We start from the raw sequence: 8,227 nt of genomic DNA, 5'->3' as shown, positions 1-8,227 counted from the left end.
AAAATAAATAAATAAAAAAAGATAATTAAAAAAAGTAGAAACTGATGTAGGTGTGACTTGGAAAGGCAGAAGACAAGAGTCATAAGGAAAAAGGGCAATTATATACAAATGTAGACAGATAATAATAATAGTTAACTATTTTTTAATCTTTATTTATTTATTGGATAGAGACAGCCAGAAATCAAGAGGAAAGGGGGAGATTGAAGAAGAGAGAGAGATACCTGTAGCCCTGCTTCACCACTCGTGAAGCTTTCCCCCTGCAGGTGGGGGCGGGGGGGGGGCTCGAACCCGGGTCCTTGCGGACTGTACATGTGTGCTCAACCAGGTGCACCATCACCAGGACCCCAATAGTTAACTCTTATCTGTTGTTGAGGTGATCTGGTGTCTGGCTGCACCGCGGAGAAGAGAGCGGACGTCCAGAGCAAAGGGGTACACAGATCTTTATTATAGGATGGGGGGGAGGTTTGGTTCAGACCACGTGGAGCCAGCCAGCAATGGCCGACCACCGGGGGAGAGCAGGGATCGAGACCTCAGAGAGGGAGAGCCGAGAGCCCAGAGAGAGAGGGGAGGGGTGAGGGGGCTTTTTATTGGGCGACAACCAGGGGTGACGTGTAGGGCCAGGATTGGTTGAAAGGGGGCACTCTAGGATTTAGCGGGGCATAGAAAAACCTGGGGGCGGAGCCAGGATTGGTTGAAAGGGGGCACTCTAGGATTTAGCGGAGCATAGAAAAACCTGGGGGCGGAGACTGCATCAGAATAAGTCCTCAGCAACATCTCCTCCTATCCCTTTATATCTAAATGGACACAGTAAAGAAAAATGGAGCAGGCTTAAATGTTTCAGAGGAATGCCATGCTCGGGTGGGAAGATGTAGGACTTTCTGTGGAGGAGGGAAGGCTTAAATGGCTGCCAACCTTGTGAGATTTATGCGTCCTCCTGTGCTCAACCCCTCTTTAGAGAGAGAGACTTACCTGGAGAGACTCATCTCATAGGTTTAAGCGCAGCCTGCTCAACCATCTCTTCACAATATCTCTACATCTTTTCTATCTTTCTACCTAGTAATAGCATAAGATGTACAAAGTCTATAAAAGACTATCATGGGGCAGAAACCTTTTGGGTATAAGCCTAAATGACATAACAAAATAGGAAGAGATAAGTAGGGGAGAAGTAAAAGCCAGTGTGGTGTGAAGGGAAGGATTGGTGTGTAAAGGAGCATTCCCTGTTTGGGTGGGGAAAGGGGCAAGGGTACATAATGAGGGGGAGGCGGGAGGCATGACCCACCAAACAGAGGGGCTATTTGGCATTGTATAGTCCTCAAGGCAACAGTCTGTAAAGTCTATGAATTACTCAGGATCAGTCTATGAAAAACCAGCAACGTGAAGGGAAGGAAGCTGCTGTAAAATTGTCTAAAGTGTCCAAAGGGTATACCAGCAAGTCCGATAGAAGTCTCAGTCCAAAGTAGGCGACTAGGGGGAGAAATGGCAGGGGATGAAATGCTGCATGAGGAAGGTCAGCCTCTGGAATTCTGCTTTTCTGTAGATTGTGAGCTGGAACCGCCAAAACGTGACAGGTCAAAGCAAAAGCAGGAAAGGCAGACAGGCAGTAAAAAGGTTCTGTCCTTGGAGTCTGCGAATCAGATTCTTCAGATCGCGTTGAGTGACATCTAGGGTTTCGGGGGGTGTGCCATGGTAGTCGTGCCATCTAGTGAGTGACGTCAGGGTGTGCAGGGGTTCAGATGGTTTTTCCGGGATTCCTGTAAAGAAACACAAACAATCTGCTTCTCGTGGTTAGCAGGGCATCTGATTTGAATGCTTTATAGAAGAAGAGGTTTGGTGCCTTGACCAACTGAGTATTGGGGGATGTATCTTTCCTATTCATTTATGATTACATTTTATATTATTTGTCATGGTAGTCAGCCGTTTATCTGGAAGGTCCTGGGTGATTCATGGGGAAAAAGACCTTATCTTTTAACAAAGACTCTAAGGTGTAGGGAAGCGGGAACTATCTTATCCCTTTTTTTTTTTTTTTTGTATCTTGTATCTTGCCTTTTGTTGCCCTAGTTGTTCTTGTTGTAATTATATTGTTGTTATTGCTGATATTGTGGTTGTTGGATAGAACAGAGAGAAATGGAGAGAGGAGGGAAAGACAGAGGGAGATAAAGATACCTGTAGACCTGCTTCACCGCCTGTGAAGTGATTCCCCTGCAGGTGAGGAGCCGGGGGCTCAAACTGGGATCCTCAAGCCAGTTCTTGCTAAACCCGCTGCGCCACCACCCGATTCCCAGGAACTATCTTTTAACATAAACTCTATGGCCATGCCAATAGCAACCTTGAGGGCACATGTGGCTCCCCACATGTCCCCCTGTCTTATATCATGTTTTGATGTTTGGCGGACTTTGTTTTGTGGCAGGGTGGACTGTGCCTGTCTTAGGTTGGGGATCAGCCTTCCATCTTACCCGTCATTGGAACACCTGGTCATTTTTGCCCAGTAGTACCAGATGCCCTGTCTTAGGTTGACTGGATAGCGCTAGTTTCCTCTTACCCGTCATTGGCTAGCCAGCCCTCTACATGGTGGACGTTCTGATGGAGGGGGGCAAATCCTCCACAGCAACTCAATATTCTGCCATGTCCAGCCTATGATAGTGACTTTGTATAGGTTGCATCTTTATGGCATCAATCTGTTGCTGCAAAAGGCCATGAGCTTGTTAAGAATTATAGGACTGTGGTCCGGGAGGTGATGCAGTGACTAAAGCCTTGGACTCTTAAGCATGAGGTCCTGAGTTCGATCCCTGGCAGCACATGTACCAGAGTGAGTCTGGTTCTTTCTCTCTTTCTCATTAATAAATAAATTTAAAATGTTGAAATAAAAGAATTATAGGACCTATTGTGAGCAGAAGAAGTAAAACAAGCTAGGGTCCCACAACTAAGGGTATACAGGTAAGGAAGGGGGAATGTATCCATTGATATGAAGAGGTAGGAGCATATCTCAAGTCTAAGGGAAGCAGTCAGTGAATGTGATGTCCAGGGGAACAGCCATTTGTCTTTGGGGGTAGTAAAGGATGTCCGTGGCATGGGTGATGTTATAAAGAGAAACATCTTTAAACTGTTGGCTGACAAAGGCAGGCCTATGGTGGCAAGACAAGATACACCAGTTAAGTTTACAAGAATATGTGAATGTTGCTAATTCACATAGGTTGGATATGGAGGAACTTCTTACAGTTTAATACCTTACCGTATGAACAGATGATTCCTCATATGAAGGCTTGATAGCTGTAATCACTTACTTGTGAAAAACAATAAAACTTGTAACAAGTTAGAGGTTTACTATTATTGACTTTGGACTATAAGCAGACTCAGGTTACTTAGAGAGTTAATACATGTTAGTAACAATGGTTTTAACATTTAGAGTACTTCTGAGCAGATGGGTCATACAAAAAATTTTTGGTCATTCAGCACACTCACTCACAAAACACAACTGGCCATTCATAACATAAGACATTCAGGGAAGGGGTAGGAGAGAGGGCTCTGTGAGCCAACTTTTGTAGGTTCTGCCATGCCATATTATGGATCCTGGGATGTATCCTGCATCTGGTCCTCTTGTGTTATTTCTTGTTCTTCAGGAATAACAGCGCCATCCTGCGGGTATTGTCGGACATGGCGGGCAGGAACCCAGACAGGTTTAGAGAAATTTTGAGGGAAAATGCATGCGAAACCCCTTCCCATGGTCAATAATGGGTCAGGCCCTTTCCAAACTTTATCGAGTGGGTCTCTCCATTTGACCTTAATAGATGGGAGGGTAGATGGTGATTGCCAGTGAAGAATAATAGGGGGTAAGGCTGAGTTATTGTAAATATTAAAGAGATTTAACGTAGTTAAGGCTTTTGCTAGCTGGATATTTGGGGGGTATGTTCCTCCTTTATCTTTATTTAGTTGAGCCTTAAGAGTTTGATGGGCCCTCTCGACAATGACTTGTCCCTGTGGATTGTAGGGAATGCCCGTGGTATGAGTAATATTCCAGAGGGAACAAAAATCTTTAAATTGTTTACTTGTAAACATAGGTGCATTGTCTGTTTTCAAAAATAATGGGACCCCCATAACGGCAAAACAAGAGAGCATATGGCTTACAAGCTTTTTAGCACTTTCTCCTGTCTGAGCTGTAGCCCACATAAATTTAGAAAAGGTATCAATTGAGACAAACACATATTTTTGTTTGCCAAAGTTTGGTATGTGGGTAACATCAATTTGCCAAATAGCATTAGCTTTTAAACCTCGGGGATTAACCCCAAGGGTCTGGATAGCAGGTGTCTTTATGAGACTTGCACAAGAAGAGCATGTAGCGAGGATATGTTTTAACTGTGATACAGGAACATCAGGGAATCGAGCTTGAAGGCCTTTAAGATTAACATGGGTTAGAGAGTGAAAATTAGCAGGATCAGAGACAGAGACTGGGAAAGTTCCTGTGGAGGCAAGGCGGTCAACTGCGGCATTCCCTTCGGACAGGGAACCAGGAAGAGGGCTGTGGGAGCGAAGGTGTTGAATATACAGTGGTTGGGTTCGAGAACAGAGCATAGAGGCGATTTGAATCAAGAGAGGGGAAAGTGGGTTGTCATCAATTTTCACATACGAACGAGCAAGCCATGGAAGTAAGTTAACAGTATACACACTGTCAGAAAAAAGGTTGAAGGATTCTGGTACAGCTTTTAGTGCAAGAAAAACAGCATAAAGTTCTTTGTACTGAGGGGAATTATCAGGAAGCTCAGTAAAGAGAGGTTTAGGAGATTGTTTGTCTGGGTAATATATAAGGGCAGCAGCTCCCCTTTTTCCGCCATCAGTAAAGATTGTAGGAGCAGAGGGAATGGGATCCCGAGAGAAAAGTTTAGGTGCTAGTAGAGGCAGAAGAGGTAAAGAAGCTATCAATTTATTAGAAGGAAAATGGTTATCTATTTGTCCTGGAAACCCCACGAAGCTTATGGCAAAGCGGGAATGATGGCGTATAAGCCACTCTGTATCTGTGAGAGAAAAGGGCAGAATGATTAAATCCGGTTCTTTCCCTAAGACCTGCACAGACCTATTTCTTCCTTGGCGAACCATGAATGCTAACGCATCTATCTCAGTGAGGAGTCTTGGAGCTCCTCCTACTGGCGTGTGAAGCCATTCGAGAACCCCATGGTCTTGCCACAGTGCCCCTACTACTGTGGGGGTGGAGTTGAAGATTAGAAGGTTTACCGGAGAGGAGGGGGAGAATCGAACAAGGTGCATGTCCTGGAGGGCCTGGTTAACCCTTTCCAGTGCCAAGGAGGCCTCAGGAGTTAATTTACGTTTTGAAGAGGGCTGTTTGTTTCCTTTCAACAGGTCAAACAGTGGTTGGAGGCAGCTTGTGGGCAGATAGAGATACTGCCTAAGCCAATTTAAATTTCCTAGAAAACTTTGTAAAGAAGCAAGAGTAAGGTTAGAAGGGAAGGTAACATTAGGTTTTAAGGGACGAATTTGCGTTAGAGAAATCTCTGAACCTAGGAAGGATATTGGAGGGATTAGCTGTATCCTCTCAGGGGCTACATTAAGGCCGCTTTTCTTTAATGCAGGAATGAGAAAATCACGTAAGGCATAGAGATCTGTATCTGATTTTCCCCATATTAAAATATCATCTGTATAATGAAAAATATTAAGGCCCTTATGAATATATGGGACAAGGGCAGATTTGACACCCTCCTGACAAATCGTAGGACTATTGGCCATACCCTGGGGCAGCACCACCCATTCAAATCTATCAGCGGGGCTGGCATTATTAATAGACGGAACAGAGAAGGCAAAACGTTTACAATCTCGCGGATGCAAGGGGATAGAGAAAAAACAATCTTGTATATCAATAGCTATGATTGGAATTCCCGTGGGAATTGCAGAAGCAAGAGGCAAACCCCTTTGGGGGGAGCCCCAGACCTGCATGGTTTTATTTACTGCATGGAGATCTTGAAGGGGGCGCCATTTTCCCGAGCGCTTTTTAATCACAAAGACAGGAGTATTCCATGGGCTTCGAGAATGACGAATGTGTCCCAAGGACAACTGCTCTCGGACGAGCTCTTTTAAAATTTTTAGCTTATCCCTAGGTAAAGGCCACTGTTCCACCCAGACAGGCTCATTAGAAAGCCAGCTTAAGCGGGGTGTTTGGCTACGAACAGTGGCATTTAGTATTGGGGGTGCTGAATAGACCTGGTATCGCGGGAATGAGTTTTACGCTCTGCAGAGGCGTCTGTGGATATCCTAACATTAAGACATTCCAGAAGATACCTGCCCAGTAAGTTGGTGCTAATATTAGCTACCAAAGGGCGGAAGTGTCCAGTAGAACCTTCTGGGTCTTCCCACATAAGCGAGTCTCGTGTGTAAAATGCTCTCGTCATCCCTCCGATTCCATGTAAACTGGGTCCAGGGATGAGTTCCCAATCTTGGGGAACCTCTTCTTGCCTTAAAATCGTCTTTGCTGCCCCCTTGTCAATCAAAAATTTAAAAGGAATGTTGCCTATCTTTACTGTCATAGAAGGGTGACCTTGTTCTAAAACAGGAGTGGTCCACAGAATCTCAGGCCCCGAATTTGTACTATTCAGGGGCGAACCATCTTTATGAAATTGGGACCAACAATCTCTCTTCCAATGAAACCCCTTGGGAGAACCGCTGTAGCTTCCAATGGAGGGAATGGGGACATAGAACTCTGTTGGTGGGAATGGTGCAATAATTATGTCCCTGTTATATTGTAACTTTGTAAATCAACATTAAATCATTGATAAAATTAAAAAAGAAAAATAAAGTTTGATAGTTTCAAAAAATAAATAATCGTATGTGGAAGTTGTAGAGAAAAGGGAACTCTGCTATGGAAATGAAACTGGCATAGCCACTTTGAAAGACTGTATGGACAGTCCATAAACAAGTAAAAATGGAATTATATTATGATCCAGCAATACTACTCTTAAACATTTATCCAGTAGACACTCACAACACTAATTCTTTTTAAAAAAATTTTTTTTTTATTTATGGGAAAGATAGGAGGAGAGAGAAAGAACCAGACATCACTCTGGCACATGTGCTGCCAGGGCTCAAACTCGGGACCTCATGCTTGAGAGTCCAAAGTTTTATCATTGCGCCACCTCCCGGACCACTACTACACTAATTCTAAGGGACACATGCACCTCTGTGTTCACAGCTGCATTACTCACAATAGCCAAAGAGTGGAAGCAGCCTACATGCCCATCATCAGACAACTGGATAAAGAAGTTGTGGAATATCAATTCCATGGATTACTACTCTGTAATAAAAAAGGTGATATTGTGTCCTTTGAAACAAAATGGAAAGACGTGGAGGTGATTATGCTTAGTAAAATAAGGAAAGAAATGAAAGACCAGATTTTTTCAGTCATATGTGGATTCTAGAGATCAGATTTACTTGGATTTGCCAAAAAAAAAAAATCCAAACAAAACAGAAGCAAGCAAACTATGACTTCTAAGAACTCTGGTGGTTATCTTTGGGAGGTGGGAGATGGGGACACAGAACTGCTGGTGGGTGTGGTGTGGACTCTACATTGTAATTTCATATTCTTTTTTTTGCCTCTAGGGTGTGTCTCAGTCCTTGCACTATGAATCCACTGCTCCTGGAGGCTATTTTTTACCTTATTATTGTTGTTATTATTGTTATTGCTGTCGTTGCTGTTGGGCAGGACAGGGAGAAATAGGAGGGGAAGACCGGGAGAAAGATGAGACACCTGCAGACATGCTTCACAGCTTGTGAAAGACAGCTCCCCCCTCTTCAGATGGGGAGCCGGTCCTTGCGCTTTGCGCCACGTGCTCTTAACCTGTTGCGCTACCCGGCCCCCATAATCTCATATTCTTATAAGAAACTACTACGAACAAATAAAAGATTATTAAAAATAAAATTCAGGGAGAGTCGGGCTGTAGTATAGCGGGCTAAGCGCAGGTGGCGCAAAGCACAAAGACCGGCATAAGGATCCCGGTTCGAAACCCGGCTCCCCACCTGCAGGGGAGTCGCTTCACAGGCGGTGAAGCAGGTCTGCAGGTGTCTATCTTTCTCTCCTCCTCTCTGTCTTCCCCTCCCTCTCTCCATTTCTCTCTGTCCTATCCAACAACATCAACAACAATAATAAACACAACAATAAAACAACAAGGGCAACAAAAGGGAAAAAATAAAATAAAATAAAATTCAGGGACCTCGTGGTGCTGCATTTGCT

This window comes from Erinaceus europaeus, chromosome 18 (assembly GCF_950295315.1).
Source record: "Erinaceus europaeus chromosome 18, mEriEur2.1, whole genome shotgun sequence".
NCBI lineage: Eukaryota > Metazoa > Chordata > Mammalia > Eulipotyphla > Erinaceidae > Erinaceus > Erinaceus europaeus.
The sequence above is the reverse complement of the archived record's forward strand: the minus strand, read 5'-3'. Positions refer to the sequence as shown.